The sequence below is a fragment of the Anser cygnoides genome, chromosome 1 (assembly GCF_040182565.1).
Source record: "Anser cygnoides isolate HZ-2024a breed goose chromosome 1, Taihu_goose_T2T_genome, whole genome shotgun sequence".
NCBI classification, from domain to species: Eukaryota; Metazoa; Chordata; class Aves; order Anseriformes; family Anatidae; genus Anser; species Anser cygnoides.
In genome coordinates this window covers 120,770,803-120,788,980 of record NC_089873.1, presented here as the reverse complement: position 1 = coordinate 120,788,980, position 18,178 = coordinate 120,770,803, and positions in this window count along the sequence as shown.

Sequence of the window (18,178 nt, the reverse complement as noted above, 5' to 3'; positions counted from 1 at the left end):
TTACGCAGTGCCCTCGGGTGCCTCAGCCCTCCATCCCCAGGACCCGTGTTTTGGATGAGCAACCCAATTAAAGTGCCTCTGGATGGTGAGGAACTGACTGCAGGCTGCTGCTAGGACGGGGTGAGCGTGACCGCGGTGGTCACATGCGAGAAGCAGGACGGAGCAAACCTCCTCTTCCACCACGCTCAGCCGTGGTCAGCGTGGCTATTCACAGATAGCACCGGCCTGTCTGTGGATAACAGTAACTTCAGGCAGCTCCTGCAAACTGGGACAACAAGAGAGCTCCAGCAGTTAATTATAGTAAATATTTACATAGCGGCCGGGCCCTTCAAATTTAGAAGGAATAGTTAATGCAAGGACATGCCCTTTAACCATCCCATTTTATTACACAAACCACTAGGGAGCCCAGCACACTAAGATTTGCAAATGAAGTGTTTGATATCGGCTGAGACATTAAACTACTTACCTAGTGCTATAAAATGCATAGGTACAGTACATCATTCTTTTTTGCAGAAATTTCAACCCCATTTACTTTACTTAACTCTTCCCGTGCGTTTAGTGTTTTGTACGCCACAAACGGCGCAGAGCCCTAAATAAACCTGGTGCCACGGCTCAGCAGAGTATGTCTTAAAATAAAACTGCTTTCCCTGTTGCTGTTACTAAATTTGGCATCGCTTATGTAGATTCTATTGATGTGTCTAATCTACTTAACATCCACGATGTTCTCCTATTAACTGGTTGCTTGGGAATTTGCTCTACATGAAAGATTTCGCTCCTGCGTCCCATCCCCTGTTTACTCCACATGTGCGCTGTGTAATTAAGCCAGGTTCTGTTAGGTGGGGTGATATTTTACCATCCCAAATTATTTGGTTCTCGTGAGCATTGTGGTGAGTCCTGGAACAGCAAATGCAACGCTGTGGGTGCTGGGACTGAAGGTGCAGCATGGTTTCCAGCCAGGATGCAGTTTTAAAGGGATCATGGTCTAAGCTTGGTAATCCAAGTCACCTGCAAGCACCCTCGGCTGGTGGGATGCAGAGGTGCCTTGGGTGAAGCACAATCTATGCCAGGAGCGAGGTGAGACATTGGTGACTCTCAGGAGCCACCAGCTGAGGACAGTGGCTGGAAGGACCCTGGAAATACCTAAAGACAAAGCACAGCGAGCTGATCCTCTTCAGGAGCTCAGCACGGAGGGAAAAGGGAAGGAATAAAACACAAAAAATCCCAGAAGGCATTTCCCGTTCCCCACTAAAAAAAAAAAAAAAACATTCCCAGCTACACAAATCAACTACAGGGAAGGGTTGCCCACAGTTGCATTAGACATAGTTTTAGGTGGTCTATAAAAGAGCTCTTCTTACTGAAATGTTATCCCAGGTAGTATTTACTGCTCTATGACTTCCTTTCTAGAGGATTTTTGTGTTACCTTGGGGAAGAAAATGCTGAAAGGTATCATAAGTCAAGGTGCCAAAATGCGCGGTGTAAAATTAGCTGAGAAGAGAGGATGAAGCGGCCCAAGAAACGGTCAAGTTTAGCCAAGGGACAAGTGCTGCAGAACCGGGAACCCAAAGCAGCTAATGAATGAGGGCTGTGCATACGTCAGGAACCTTCTGCCAGGCCGGCTGATTTATGTGACGGAGGAGGCCTCCTGAGCTGGCTCATAACATTATGGGGCAGGCTAAGAGGGTTACTCAACGTTATTACTGCTGTTGCTGTTGTTTATTTATTAATGCATCTGCATCAGAGCCCGTGGCTGGGAGTCTCGCTGTGCTACGTGTACAGGGTGCAGAGCGAGGGCGAGCAGCCCCTGCCCGGGAGCGCTCCAGGTGCTCCCTTTCCCCAGAACCAGAGCGAGCTCCCGAAGCTGTCCCCGGGGACACAGATCCCCCCCTTTGCACCGCCAGGCTAGCCACTTATTATTTCCCAGCATAAATATGTTTTATAGAGGAATAAAGTCTGCAATTCTGAGAAGGGAGTGCTTTCACACACCCGCTTCTCATCTATAAAGGGCCATGATTTGGCATCTCAGGTTAGAGTATGAAATTATGACACCAGAATTGACTTTAGGAGTTTCTGATGCTTCCTTGGATGATTGCTTCTATAACTTATAGAGACAGGGGAGCGTTTGTATTCTAGTGAACACATAAATTAATATCCATACATGAAAACGATGTGGAGAGAGGGGGACTGGGGCAGGGATGAGTTTTCTGTAGTGTGTAACAGCAGCGGAGGGCTTGTCAGCAGCGGTTTCTGTTGTATTTGGAGTGTTGTGGTGAGAGTCTGCAAGTGTAATGAAGCAAAATAAAAACGTTTTATACTTGACTTTTTAAAGCAGCTGAGAAATTTACGGTCTTTTCCATCATCGTGCCGTTTTGTGGGAGAAAAAAAGTACTACTAAAAATAAACATACCTTTTGATTCTTTCTGGTAGATACAAACCAGATTTTCGTATTTTCACATACGATCCATATACTTTACACCGTGAACAGGGCAGATTATTTTGTGGAATAAGGAACAGATGTAAAGGTTATCAGAGTCTGGCCTTATCATGCAAAAGAGATAAGATTCTAGATTTCATGCTTGCTAAAAGCTTTAATTTAGTTTGTCACGGCCAAGACAAAACTATTTGTTTTTGCTTCTTCCCTACACTCCTAACAGCAGCAGTATTATATCCCTTGAAAAGAAATTACAGCACGGAATAGGCAGCAGAATACTCCATCCCCTGCGCATCCCACAGACCTCAAAGCTTGTTATATGCATGTCAGCGACGCTTTAAAAACAGAGGGGATGGAAAACCCTTGCCCCGCTGAAGGCAGTGGGAAGCTCTTGGTGAGGGACGGGAAGCGCGGGGGCTAAATTTCACCACGTCCCCAGCACCATCTCACAGTAGAAACAGCAGCCAGGACGTTTCTGCTTCTCTCACCCCTGACCCGACTCTTTTTTAAAATTCAGAATAAAACCTTGTAGATGTAACATTAAAGAGTTCGAGGCACAAAGGAAACCTCGGCCCGCTCCCGGCCCGCGACGCTGCGTGAGCGGAGACAGCAGGTCGGAGGCGACGCTGCCTGCCGGAGCCGCTGCCGCTGCGAGCAGGAGCAGAGCTACGTGACGCGCACCGGTGCCGGGGCCAGATGGAGGCCTTGGACTCCGCTGCAGCGCTCGAGCTCTCCCCAGACCTGATGGCAAAGCCGCACGCCAGTTTGTTAGGCTGGAGAGCTCAAAGCGATCCTGAGAGAAGCCCTTATTCCGCATAAATCGTCTGGAGCTGATGGATGGCAGGAGCCTCAACTATAAAAATCTCGTCCAGAAACATGATAAATAGATGCATCCTGTTAAAAATAGGCAGCAGAGCAGCAGTCACATACACTGGCCGAGCAGGAATGCCAGTTAGTGACAGAACTGCCAAGGTATTTTGGCGTTTAGCTTCAGAGGAGGATTTCAGCCTATTCTTGCAAGTGAACAACCTCTGTAGTAACCTGGGGCTTAGTCCATATTTAATTTCCTCTGGATACCTTAGGAGCTGGCAGGAGCAAGCCCAGAGGAATGTTTTGGTTTGACTCTGTTTTTTATATATAGCAGGTACTGAAGCTAGCTTCTCCTAGCCAAAACCAAATTTTCCCTGTGGACATCATTTAAATTTGCTTGTTTTACCACCAAATCCTTATTTTGTATAAAGTACTCAGGGGAAAAAGTTGCGTCCCTGCCTCCTCCACAGTGTTTCTGCATTACTGTAACAGTAGCGCATTTGCATGGCGCCTGCTGCATTGGAGACTCAGTCTCTTGTCATGCAGGCACTAAATAAATGCTATTGTGAACTTTCTGGAGCAATTCTGTCCCTCACAAGAACTTCTGTAATACAACAGTCGCTAGATTACAGACAGAACAGCAAGACCTGTGAAAGATTCTCTCAACTCTTAAAACTACAAACTAAGTACATCACTCACATGTGAGTTGTTCTGTGCAGGAAAACTAATGAAACCTTGCAAATTTGGGTCTTACACCCCAAAACTTCCTCAGCTATATTTCATTTCCCTATGACACTTCCACTGCAGCACCCAAAATCCTTCCCAAACCCATAGTCTCCGGCCTGTTATACAGTCAGGTCTCTTTCATGTTCCTTAAACACCCAAAGTAGGTCATCTTTTCATCTCCACGCTGCCTTTCTCCTGTCCTGTGCAACTCCTACCATGCCCACATACACCCTCACACCACTTGTGTAGCCTCTTTTCTTGGCGAGAGACAGCCCAGGCTGTGACTCAACCAGAATTGCATAGATTTGGTCTGGGGAGCTGTCAGCTGCCAAACACCACGGGTAACGTCTTCTCCCCAGCTCTTCTTTGGTGGGAGTACTAATTGGTGTCTTTCTCCTCTAAGCGCTGCCACCACCGCTGCCTTCTGCCGAACTTGATTCCGCGCTGACCAGTGGAGCTCAAAAGCTCGTAGCTGGGGACCAACAGATAAACAGTGTGTTTGCATAACTTCTGTGTCGTTAGGAAACGAGGCTGAAAACAGGAATACGAGCTATGTCCTGCTAGCGTGTTTACAGCCGTCTTTCTTGCTAATATTTCTGTTGAACTTGCCCTGAGATTCTGAGTAACTCTGTGCTAAGCAGTGTATAAACAGATAGTAAGGTATGGCCTCTACTCTAATTGCAGAAGACAATTAAAGTATGAAAAGCTACACTAGTCAGCTATTAAAAATAATGGCTCTTGTAAATACGCAGTGAGGAGTGAATCCCACACAAGCATGACACACAAACAGGGACAGCGTCAGGCTGGAGCAGTCCATATCTGATCAGTTGCGAACACAGAGAGATCCAAACTTCTCCCGCCTGCACCCAACTTTGAAAACATACATGGCTTGCAAATAGCATCCACAGAAGCTCAAATGCTCCTAGATCCTGCTACAGTTCAAGGAGATGCCTGAGCCACAAGATCACAGAGGTGGCACCCATGTTAGCTCTAATGTTTCATCAGCCTGTACAGTCATGATGGGATCTGATCGGGATAGCCGACAGCTTGATGGTCAGGCTGTTTTGCTAAGAGAAGGGCTTAAATCTGCCCAAATTAGGCAGGGTGGAGCTCTGAAAACAGGTTTTCCATCAGTTAAGAGATTGCTCTAACCTAGGGATGATGGGCGGAACTTGCCCACAAGCTTAGGAAGTCGCTATGTGAGGAACGTGAGCCTCTCAGCATACCCAACTAGGAGCCCGAGTGCCTTAGCTGATCTGTACTTTGGGCTTTATTTTAAAACTTTGCTCCATACATGAGCAGAATCAGAGTGGAGCTGATCTCCGTTGAGGCTCTGAAGACAAACAGGACATTCAACCATCATCCTTTTTCTTTGCTGCATCAAGAAGGAGTTATGCGGCTTTAAACTGTGCTGATCAGGGCATACAAAACAGACGGAGCTCTTCCCACAGCATGTCCCTTGGCCATCTCGGGAAGCTCCAGCACACGTCCTTGGCTCAGTGTCAATACCCTAAAAGAGCACCCGTCGGTTACCAATGTCAGCAGACCATGACTTGAGAACTAGGATTCCTGGTTTGCAAAATACTGCCATGATGCCGTCCGACACATAGCTAGAAGTTAACTCCACACATTGCAGTGAAATGGACATGTAAAGGTCCCCCTCAATGGTTAATCTGTTTGGGGGTTTTGGTTTTGCTTTTGTTTTTTGAAAGGGAAGACGTTTGAGTTGGAGGTAGAAGACCTAGCAATGAAATATTAGGAAAGCAAGTCAAATAGAGAAGCGGAAAGGACTTTTGTTTTCACGTCTCTTGTCTTGAATCCCAGCTTTCCTGCAACTAAATTTATGGGGAGGGATGTGGGGAGGGAAATCTGCACTTATTTATTTCTGGAAGTGAAGACAAAATCATTATGGCTCGCACAGTATGTTTGCTATTATGAAGCTGCAAACAGAGCTACAGAAAGGGCATTTAGTGGGAAATATTGTCAGCTGGCAGTCTCGGGCACTTGAGTACCCTCCATAACATGCATAACGGAATCAATTTAAACCTAGTGAAAGGGACATTGTCTGATAAAGTAATTCCTCTTTGAACACAAGATGGCAGCCTTAAATAAATGCAACCCCGCACAGCTTTTAATCTTACACATCATTAAATTCCTAATTTACACATTATGTTTTCATGGGCCAACCCATAACTCATTAGTGTTGAACTCACGAGTTGTAAAGACCAACACACTAGACAAATGCTGGTCTCTTTATCCGCTTTTCTTTGGGTGGCAGTTCTCTTTTAGTTTACCACAGAGCCAAACTCCAAATTCTACATTAAGAAAGCTTTCTGCTCTTGTATGCTTTGTGTACCTTCTACCCCAAAGAAAAACCTCTCTGAGTACTGCTCCGTACCCACAGATTTTACTGATGGAGGGCGCAGTAGGGAACGGGGAATATCAAGTTTTTTTCCCCTTGATCAAGATCCTCAAGCTCCTTGGAAAACACTTTTTTTTTTTCTGTGGGAGGATTTCAAACATGCCTTGAAGTCAATACCAAAAACAGGTAGGTTTTGGAGCTGTTCTTCCTACTGTTTCACGAAATTTTATGTACCAAGTAATGTTTTGATCTTTTGTCTTTCCATTCTCCTGCCCAGGTGTTGCCTGAACGAAGACAAGTCACAAATGCCATCTGAAGAAGAGGAGCTCCACAGCGCTCCAGTACCATGACACTAGAAATAACTGTAACAGAATGGGTGGTAAAAACAACAGAAAGGCTGCAGTTGCTTTTGCTGCTTTGAAAACTATGGGTCCAAAAAGGTCAAGCGCAGAGGCAAGACCTGAGGCTAAGTTTTGTTCTTCGCGTGCTGGGCTGCAGTTCAGCATGGCCACAAGGTCGCCGCACTGCAAGAGAAACTACTCTGAGCAAGCCAAGGTCCTGCGTGTCCTGCTGGAACTGAGCTGAGGTTGTCCAGATGGCTGGGAATGCCGCTCACAACAAGGAGAAGTTCAGGATCATCCCTTTCCACCACAGTTGAGCAAACTGCTGGCAAAATTCAGCACTCCTCAGGGAAATGTTCTCCTGTGCTACTGCTGAGGAAAAGCAAAAGCCACAAACCTAAAAGCAAGGAACATTGATGAGGAGAGAGGAGGAATATTCCCACCCTGAGTGTAAACAGTTGCAGAATCTAATCCCCATCCTCCCACAAAGCACTGCTCAAGATGGCCATCTGCAACACCAGCAGAAGAAATCTCAGCTAAAGGCTCCATCTATTCTCTTGACAGTCATATATCCAGCAGCTCACAGTGCTTGCACCACTGTGCACCCTACAGGCCCCCTGACACTCCTAGGGAATTACAGTGCTGACACAGGTCACCTGCTCAGCATCCCCCAGTAGCTATCTCTTCTGCTGTTCCTTTTCTTTATCCCTCCATTCTCCTAAAATCATGCCGGGCTTCTCTATGCCTGAGTTTAGTCCTCGGGGAAAAATGTCTAGCACCGGAGGTGCTTACGTGGTGATTCCACTTCACCCTCCTGCAAACGCATTGAGTCGTGGAGACCCAAGCTACATTCTGTTCTTCCTCCACATCTTTCTCTAGAGGTCTCATACAACCCTCAGCAACATCTGTGCAACCTCGTACGGACATAATTTAAAAACAATGGGATTGCACAAGCGTACCGGGAAGGGACGGATTCCTTTTGTGGTTAAAACACAGCAGGAGGCCCTCGAAGATTTAGGGGATCCTCAAAGATTTAGGATTCCGTTCCTAGCTCTGCCCAATAGTTCGTATAAATCATTTAAACTTTCCAAGCTTCCAGTTCCACTTTATAAAAGGGGAACTGCGCTTACTGGGGATGGCTGTGAGGATTAATGCACGTGGTGTAAAGGCAAGGAGGGCTGTATTCCTAGATGCATAACAGCGAGTGCTCTCCCTGGCTTGCCAGCTCTCCTCTACTCTTGCCAGAGATGGGACGCAGCCTCCGGAGGTGGCAATTACAGCGCCGCCAAGTATTGCAGCGATGCGTGGCACAGGGCACGGCCACCCCTCCTTGGCAGGACGCCTCTCCAAACAGGGCTGAGCCGCACAAGGGCCGTGGGCAGGGCAGCGTCCCCGCGGGCAGCCCAGCTCTGCCGCGCCGCAACGCTCCGGGCGGCTGCAGCACCCGGGCAGGCTGCTGGCTCAGTGCCCGCCGCCTCTGCTGCTGTAAGCACGGCGTGGGGCTCAGCGCAGCCTGTGCCCCGCCTGCAGCCCCCCGTGCCCCCATAGCCACGAGTTCTGCACGGCTCCTCCAAGGTCAGATCTCCCTGGATGCCTGCCCCTGCTGCTAATATCCCCCCCCCCGGGCACACACCTTCCCTGTGCACCCCACCACCTCCCGCTGCAGTGGGGGGAACCCCAAGCCACACAGCGCAGCAGCCCCCACCGCTGCACTCCTCTTCCCTCCCCCGGGGCCCCCGCAGCCTGCCGTTTGCCCCGTTCCCTCGCACGCGGCTCAGGCAATCCTGCGCTGAAGGGCCAGCCTCTGCAAGTCTCGCCAGAATACAGACGAGACATACCCTTCAGCTACGCGCTGCCAAAGACAGCACCTCGCGCCGCGTGAAGGGTTCGCTCTGTTTGGCCTCCTGTACATACCAGACTCGCTCCACGCCCTGCGTGTAGCCCCGCGCTCCCCAGCACAGCCCCACTCGGCTGAAGCATGCACGCACCCGGAGACACAGAAGCGCTAACAGCAGAGGCGCGTATAATCTGGCTGTGCAGGCAGGAGAGGCAGCAAGGCGGTGTGATCGAAGCTGCGGTGGAGGGAGGCCTAAAAACCCTGGGCTCCTCAGTCACGAGCCAGGGTGCTACCTTTTAGGAAATGTCCTCACCGTTCTTGCAGCTGCATTTGTCTCGATTACGCGCCAGCTCCGTCTTACCCTGTGCCACGAGCTCTTCACCTGTACTCACCCAGCCGGGCTGTTCTCAAACGCTGCTCTAATGGGCATCAGCGCAAACCCCGTGGCAGAAACAAGCGCTTTGTATCATACACGTCTCTCCACCAGGCTTGCTCTGCATGTGCAGAGGCACCAGTCCTGGCTCCGTGGCTATGCTGCATGTATCCCACGCACTCCCCACCCCACATACCTTACAGACTATGGGCATCTCAAATGTAGCCCCTGCACTTCCACGGGAGTGACTTCTCAAACCCTCTGTGTAACCCAAGCACCATCATCATTACACCCACGGATCCCACACGGATTTTCATGCTATCCGAGTCAATAGCGCGCTACTGGCCGGGCAATTGAAGCTGTGGTTGCCAAATCAAGAAGCAGATCACTTAGATCTTTGTTGGAGGTAGATGCAATCCGCCCAGAATGGAGACTTTTAGGGCTTTGTTCAGCGCATTCATCTGTCCACTTGTATTTAATGAATAGCAAAAAGCCATTGTAATATTTATTCCTATTTTTGCAGCAAGACATACATCAGGATCCCATTGTATCTGATGCTGTGTGAGAATAGATCAAGAGCTGACCCTCACACCAAGCAGAATACGTTCTAAGTAAGCGAGAAGGCACAACCAGCAAGGACTGGAGATGATGACATTACGCACAGCTTCTCTCTTCCCTCCTCCTGCCTCACCACATGAATTTACTTTCAAAATCTCATATCACTCTTAACACTGCAGTTAGCTGCTTTATGCTTTCCTGCACTTTGGGTACTAGAAAAAAAAAAATATATATATATATATATTTTTTTTTTTTTCTTTCTGCCACTTTGGTGGCATAATCAGCTATGCTTTGGGTTTCCCTGGCATCCATCCGTCTCCAGCTTCTGGCCATGGGTAGTGCCTCTGGTGAGATTTTGCCCCACTTTTTCCCCTTTTCATGTCACGAGGTCAGGTCACTTCCCTGCAAGTGACTTTTTGTGGTCAAGGTCGTTTTCCTTGACCTGGTTTACTGCCTTTTAAACGTTCTGGTGTTTTGACTGTTTCTCGGGTTGAGCACAGGATGTTTGTTGCGCTGCTAAGAGGTTAGTACTGTGAAGCCTAGGGAGTGATATATGGATGGTTCATGCTTTCTTTTGGATTTAATTTTTCATCCTCTAGTGCTCTGTGGCGAAAGGAGTGTTTGCTGCTTGCCTAGGGAGACACCTGACATTTAGGCTTTATCTTCTGTAAAGGCTTGGGCCAAAATTCTCTTCTCTGACTTTGGTAGTGGCAGGAAAGGACGCACGGTTGAAGCGAAGGAAGGGACAAAGGGGGGGTTGTGCCCTTCTGATCCCAGGCTGCAGTAAGGAACTGTACAGCCCTCTGACAAAAATCAATTGCTCCAATATAAAGGGGGCTTTCATTCCCCGGGCGCCTTGCAGTTTGCGCTGCAGAAACAAATCGGTCCCATAGTAATCCTGGGCCGTGTGGGGTAGGGGCAGAAAAGAAGAGTAACATGGGCTGCCATGTCATGCTGTAATGTCCTAAACAGAGGGGTCCCCAGTGTCTGGTTCTGCAGTTCTCACAGCCCCTGCACACCAAAGTAAAATACATGGGCCAAGGAAAAGGGCAAGAATCTTTCTCTTGAATACTTCATGTTCAGAGCACTGAAGTACAAGGATCTTCTTTTCTTTCTGTTTTTCTTTTTTTTTCCCTCTTTTTCGGCTGAGACCTAATTTTGCATTGTCCTAACCTGATTTGGCTGCCCCTGCCTCTGGCTGTATTTCATGTCCCAAGTCAGTAATGTTGATTTAACAGAGACACATCTGATAGGAGTGGAAAGAACAAGGAAAGGAGACCTTTCCGGAGATAACCCTCTAGTATAAAATAGGTATGTGTATCCTCGCATCTCCAGGGGCAGTGAGGAGCACTAACCTCTGAGAGCACTACCCTTCCAAGAACTAGGAACAAGGGCTTTCAGTAACTCTCCTCAGCTGCTAGCTGGTTTGCTAGATAGGATTACCACCAAGAGATGCTGTGGGTATAGCTGGTCTTCCCATAGCTCTTCTGTTCCTGACTTTCCCTACCCCAACCAGCCATGGCAGCACAGGACAGTCCCAAAGGGGATGGCAGCTCTGTGGGGCATATGAATGCTTGATCATGGGTCCAAGATGCCAGGAAAAGTTTCTTCTGTGAGTGAAAAGTTGAAAGCTTGTGTTCCCCACTCCTAAGACACAACCATCATGTTAGGGTAGTTTGTTCTTTGTGCCCACACCTGCGGTTTCCCAGTCACTCAGATGTCTGAGCTGCAAAGACTGATGGTCCATTAATAGCTAAAAAGCCCCCCTGGCACAGTTGCTAAAAGAGGTATGAACTTTCTGTAAATGGCACTGCTTTATAGTTGTCGGAATAAATGCTACTTAGCTGGTTTCCCAAGTTTAGATAAGGATTTTTTTGCCTTCCTTGATGTGCTCAGTGTGAGAAAGACTCACTCTGGTTGCACGTTGTGGTTGTCACTGCTGGCCTCCCTGTGGATAGGTAGTAACTGTTTGCAGAACTGTAGATGATCTTCTGCAGAAATGTTTTATTTCATCACGTATGATAGGCTGTAAAAGTTAGACCTGCAGATTTTACTCCTATGCAAGAAGAAGTGTGGAGTTACTCTGTCCTATTCCTTTTTATCAGAAATTTCACTGTTGGGTTGTGTCTATCAAGTGGCTTCTTCATAGTTCAGAAACGCTGGCAAACTTTCCTTTTCATGCTTTGAAAAGAGGCATGAACGTCCTTGGTCTGATCGAATTTAAAGTGTGTTTAATTTCCATGTCGCTGAAATAAAATAGTATTTGTTTTAGAGATTTTGCGAAATACTGTTGTTGTTTTCTAGGCTGACCTTTAGAGGCTCCGTTTCGCTGTGGCAGTGTGTTGCTATGGGGATCACCTTACTTGGGTAAGAGCATGAACCAGTACATAAAGATAGACTGGGTGCTTTATGCCGAGCCTGTTCAATGGTGCTGTAGAACTGGAAATTGCTCCCAAAAATCCAGTAGGCTGGCTCATAAACACATAGGGAGAGCTTGCTTCAACTTACACCCCTTTTTTCCCTATATTTTCCAGTGTTGTTTGCCGAGGGTAACTTTTTCTTAAGTTATGCATTTTCAGTGGTGGCACGCATTTTGTTTTCTTCTAGCAAATACAACTTGCAGCGAATTGAGGATCAGTCATGAAGGGGTCAGATTAAGTCACAGAAGTCACGGTTTTAAGCTCTACATACCCATGACATAACCAAGTACTTTCTTCTTTGGTTTTTTTTTATTTTTTTTAATTTTATTTTATTTTTACATCACCTGTAAAGTAGAAGTATATCAGTGGTTAACTCCTCCTGGAGAAATCTAATACAAATTCAGAAATACTTTGTGGTTGGACAGATGGCTGAAAGGAAATGATTAATCTACTAACCTTGGATTTAGGAGATACGGATTCAAGTCCCTGCTTGCTGCAGATTTTCCATGTGACGCTGATGCGTAAATATCCTAGAATATGGCGACTAGCCTCTGTGCTTGAGTTCACAGCCTGTAAAATAGCATCAACCCTGTCTCTCAGGGCAAGGTGAGAAGAATGAAAGCACATGGCCTCAGCTGGGTAATCCCGGCTTGTTTGCAAGCAGGAAGGTTGCAGGCCCACAGCTACATGGTGAAGAGAAGATGACTAGGACAGTACCTGGAGTGTGTGTGGGAAAGAAAGGGATGGCAAAATATTTTGTTACAGTTCTGGGCTGGTGTACACGTATATTACAATCTGAGGCTCTTGGATGCTGTGGGGATGGGTACCATAAAACTGCCTGGCAAAAGCAAGGCTATTTTGGGGAAGCTGGAACATAATTTGCAGCTGCTCATGCTGACACAGATTTTTCTATAGTTTTACATCTTAAGGACACTTGTCTTCTGTATGGGCGTAATTAGCGCCAGTGACCATCACCCAAGGGAGTGTCAGAACTGGAATGCCGACATCCTGAAGACACAGTATCATGCAAACGCTATCTGAGGAAAACAGGCTGATCCTCCTAATTCCCCTGCCCGTTCTCTTTCTGTCCCCACATCCCATATGTACCCTCTATTATACAGACCCATATACTTATTGGTTCCTCCTTAACTGTACTGAAGGACAGACCCAATACTTGCCAAAAAGCTCTCTCCCTCTTTGGCAATGAGACACATCATAGGCTGGCTATAGGCACCACATCCACTCTTCCAACACCCCCGTATAAATCAAAAGCACAGGTCCCACAAAAGGAGACTTTGCACATGGAGTATGCTTGCTAAACATGTGTGATGGCCCCTCTAGTGGCTAAGTACAGGGGAGAGTGGTTCTTTGCTACTTGTGCTGGCTTCAGACCATCCTGAAAAGTAGAGATGAAGGCACACAAACCTCATGTGCCACGTAGTCCCTTGCACATCTTCTGCAAAAGCACTCTGCCCCTGACAAACAAGGTTTCCCTCTGCCTTTCTGATGAAAAATCCATCATCAAAAGTATTTATTTGTTTTAAGTGAATCCAGAAACCAAGTCCCGGAGCTGCTGTCTTTTGCAATTTCCTGAGCCGACCCCACTTCTCTACACAATTCATCATTGCTTTCTTTGTGCTCTGCCTGCTCTACCCCCAAGAAACATTCAAAGACATTGAGTACAGGCCTGAAAAGTACACATGCCTGCACATGGCTGTCTCCACACATCCTGAGGCAGTACAGGCTGAATTCTCTAGGATTTGGAGCTTGCGGGAGGAATGCATCGAGCAGACATGTCGCGGGCAGGGAATGGGAGAGGTATTGCCAGGGTTGAGCATAAAGGTCGACGTGTTGGAGAGAAAAATCACAAACATTCCCCAGCAACTGGGACCGTGGTCCATCTCCAAGAAGGGCTTCACATCTGGGAAGAAACTGCCTGCGGGTAATTGGGTTTGCTGGAGTTACCTCTCTAATTAATTAGTGATTTGACTTGGAGATTGAAAATAATAGTTGAAATGATGGCATAAGCACGAGGGCATTGGGGCTGCTGCTGCTGTACTATTAAGAAAGGACTTTCCTGCACAGTCTAATGACACTATATGGCAGTTTGAGGAATGTGAAGTTGTTTGCCCAGGAGACCAACAATGTGATAATATTGGCATATAACCTTCTAGTATTTGAGTAATTAGTTGCTTAGCTACTTTGGATAGGTCATTATTTTGCAAACTGGAAACATTTGCAAGTGGTGATATTTTCCTCGGTATGGTGAAAGAGCTAAACCTATTCTGGCAGTGTTCAACTCCTAGAAATATATATGCATAAATTGTTTCTAATGAGACCATCTGCCTTTTATAGCCCCTTTGGAACTAAATAGTACCCAAAGACCACTCTGTCTTTTAGATATCTGTGGTCAGAAAGGCTGCTCCTGGCAATAAAAGTATATGTTTTTTTGCAGATAGAACAGCTTTTTGATTCCTGCATTTCAAGAGGTGTGTTTGTGTGTGCATGCACGCAGGATAGTGCTTATATTTGTAAAAATTATTAGAAATCGCTGGCCCAAATCTCTTAAGAGATAGCATCTGGTTACTCATCTGCTAAATTAGTATTTCCAAAGATAACAGAAATTCTGATCTTTCAGTTACAGGGCTGGGGGGAGCTTGGTAAAGCTCCTTTACCACATCCGCGTTTTCCTGTATTGGCGAGCGAGTCGCACTATTTTAAAGGAATGCTCTCAATTTAAATTCTCGGCTCAGAGGCTCAGGCCCAGCACCCCACGCCGACGTGCTTGTGTTTTGCCTTTGGGACAAACACCGTGCGACACACGGGGTGCCATAGCCCCACCGCTTCCCCCGAGCCCGGCCCCCAGCCGCGCAGGCAGGGGCGCGCTGGGGCTCTCGCGGCAGCTGTGGCCCTGGCATATGGGGAACGAGTTCCTTCTTTTACTCCTGTTTATAACCAGAAGCCAATTACTACCAAAATAATTCGGCAACCTGTAATTCAGCTCCTCCTGCGCCTCTCCCGGCTGGAGCCAGCTGAGGAGTCAGGTGCTTTTCCCCATGGCCAGCGCTGTCAGTCCCCTTCCAAGCTCGCCTGCGGTAGCGCAGCCCTTTCAAAAGCCTCCGCCGCGCGCGCGTGTGTATGTGTGTGTGCGCTTGTTTGTTTGTTTGTTGTTCTGCTCCGCGACCACATGGATGCCTCGGCATTACTCTGAGGCTTCATCAAGCCGTGCTCCGTGTGGTTTCCCTCTAAGCACTCGCTGCGGTTTCTGACGGAGCAGGCGGCCCCTGCGCCGGCTCCACCTCAGGCCGCAGGCAGGCCGGCATGGCGGGCAGCGGCTGGCGGATGGGGCCTGGCCTGGAGGGGCCGCGGGCAGGCCCTGCGCTGCTGGCAGCCCTCTGGGAGAGCTTAGCGAGGGCACGAGGAGCTGTGAAACCTCGCGTAGGCACCGCCGTGGTTTTGAAGGCCCTCGGTGCCCCGAGGAGGGCACGCGGGAGGGTTTCCTCAGGGCGCACCTGGTAGGTGACCAGCCCTGAGGCAGTCGGATGTTTCCGTGCTACGCTGCCTTGGATTAAATATTATCTGCCAGGTCATGTTAATTAACGTTCCAGCTGTCATAACACAGCAGGGTAGTGAGCTTGGGGGGGGAGAGGATAAACACTTCCCTATTCACTACCTGCTGCTAATTAGCGGAGGAATTAAAAAAAAAAAAAAAGAGCTGCACTGCACTCTTTTTAAGGGATGGTGAATCAGTGCTTTGTGGTAACAGAGCTGCTCCGGGCGCATCTGGGATCTCAGCTATATCCAAGATTAATCCAGAAATTTAGTCAATGAGCCCGGCACCCGGCTCGGCTTAATTGCAGCGCGACAGCCGCCAGGCTGCACGCAGCTCAGGACGAACGCGCGAGCAGGAGGGCTTGGGTGTGAGCATCTTCAGTCATCAGCCCTGCACCCCAGGAAAAAAAAAAAATGCCTTCCTTTGAAATCTCACTTGCCCTATTTCCTCGCAGAGCAAATTTTTTTGTTTTTTTTTTTTTTTTCTGGGAAGTTTGATAAAACTCCTTTGGTGTTTTTTAGAGCTGTGGTGCTTTGAAATGCATCTGAACTTGCCATTAGAGAACATTTTTCCATTTTTATTCTCCTGTTCTCAGCTCAAACACACTCTGCAATTGCTTGGTCTTATCTGTCTGTCTGTCTGAGAGACTCATAATAAAAATATTGATGAATTAGTGGTTTATCCTATTTTTTTAAATGTGGTGAAATCCCATCTTCTGTTCTCAGGTGATGTCCCGTCATCACCACATAATTTATTATTTTACCTTACTTTACGTGTAAGTATTTGTACACACTGCAATGGTACATACTGCAAGGGATAATACAGCACATGGTAGTTCTTATAAGGTTCTTATAAGGTAGACAGCTCTACACCGAGCACAGCCACCAGCACAGCCACGGCAGGTGTCAGATCCTGGTGTGATCCTGCCTTATGCAGAATTGTCCACAGTGCCCCTGGGGCAGTGGCAGTTGTCTTGATGGCTGCTGAAGCTGCTTGTTTTGCTCTTTGGCAGGGTTGTTTTTGTAGCTTTAAACAGCCAGCTTTACTGCTACATCTGCATTCACAGTGGGAGCACTTTGCCAGCACAGAGCGGCAGCGCTCCTCTACCTGCAGAACACCCCTATGTAGATACCGTGTGGCTTAGTGCTCGGAGAGCAGCTCTGACAAAGAGCTCAGTTGCTGTTAGTCTTTCCTCCAGAGATAATGGGATTTTTAAGATATGTGGGCTGGGGAGAGAGTTTACTTGGTTTTTGAATAGAATGGCTGGACTTCGTTGTGATATGGTTTCCAGTGAAAGACACTTTAAAACAGAACTTTTTTTGTCTTGACAAGCTTGTTTGTTTGCAAATACAGAGTCTCTATCAGCTGGCCAGGTCTACTGCAAATATGTGTCTTAGTGTGGCTAAAGGCCATCCAAACACAAAAGTTACCATCTGGTTCGTAAACCACAGCCACAGGGATCAGAGGGGGGCTTCCCTTGCAGCTTTTGTCAGAGCTCCAAGATGCTTTCCTCTGGACTCAGTTACATTCTGAGCACTAGAAACGTCATTGTGTGTCTTTGTTTCAGTAGAAACAAGCAAAAAATCACATCTTGGTCAAGAAAAGACACCGCCTATTACAGTAAATCAACACGAGCAAATTGCTTCTGTTGAACCGAGAGCAGTGTGGCCAGCATCACTGTTACGTACATGCATGACATGTTGCGTGCTTGAAAGGAGGTTCAACCACAGGCAGGAAAATAAAAGTTCGAAAGAAAATGCAAGATGTAGTCAGAACAGGGTCCTCTCTTTCCCTTCCTGTACAGAAGTGGATGATCAGAGGTCAACAGCGGGTGAGGAGCAAGGGTGTATCTGTGGGAAGTCTAACGCTGTGCTAGGTTTAGTCCCGTTCATTCAATTGTAATCTGCACGAGCAATAGCTCCACTGGAGAAGGAGGGGGAAGGAACAAGGCAAATGGCTACATCTATTTTCATAGGATTGGGCACCGAAGGACGGAATTCAGATTTGGGGAGTAATTGCTGTTTTGTGGTATTCCACAGGGTAGGGGCGCAAGCAGGAATTTTCACTCCTTACTATCTCCAATGTGAGGTGGACTCACCAGAAAATATATATCAGAGTGTGATTAAAATCAGAGGTGGTTACATTTTAGAAAATATTTCATCTTTGGGCTGCTGCATACCTTGTCATTAACCAATCTGAGAGTTTGATAGGGAGAGATGTGCACAGATGCTCTCAATGAGCAGGTTGCTTCTGGCCATGCACTTCTGTCCACGGCCGTGACACAGGCTCACCTCCCCACATGCAAGCCAGCGCTGCGTGCTTGCTTGCCTGGTCAGCCTCATGCCTGATAGCTGAAATTTTGGTCACTGGAAGAGCAAGATCCTAAAAGTCCAAGCTGTCTTAAACGCTTCTCTTAACAAGACCCAGGTTTCGGGCAGCAAGCAAAACACAATGGTTTTATACAGAGTACAAGTGCAGTTCAGCTTTGCTAGTCGACCGATTGTGGCTACCTTAAAAACTGCAATCACAATCCCGCTAGCAGCATTATTGGGAAAACGTTCTTGCAATCAGCTTTCTGAAGGTTACACGTGTAATTTTCTATCTTCTATCCGGCCATAGGTAAACTACAAGAGGGTGGGTGCCTGTGTGTGCTTATGTACATCTGCACACAGGGACCAGGCCTTCCTTTAGCATTTCTTCCTTGAGCATCCCTGCTCTGACACGAAGAACATAACTGGCAGCTTTTCCAGAGAAAAAACTGTATTTATTT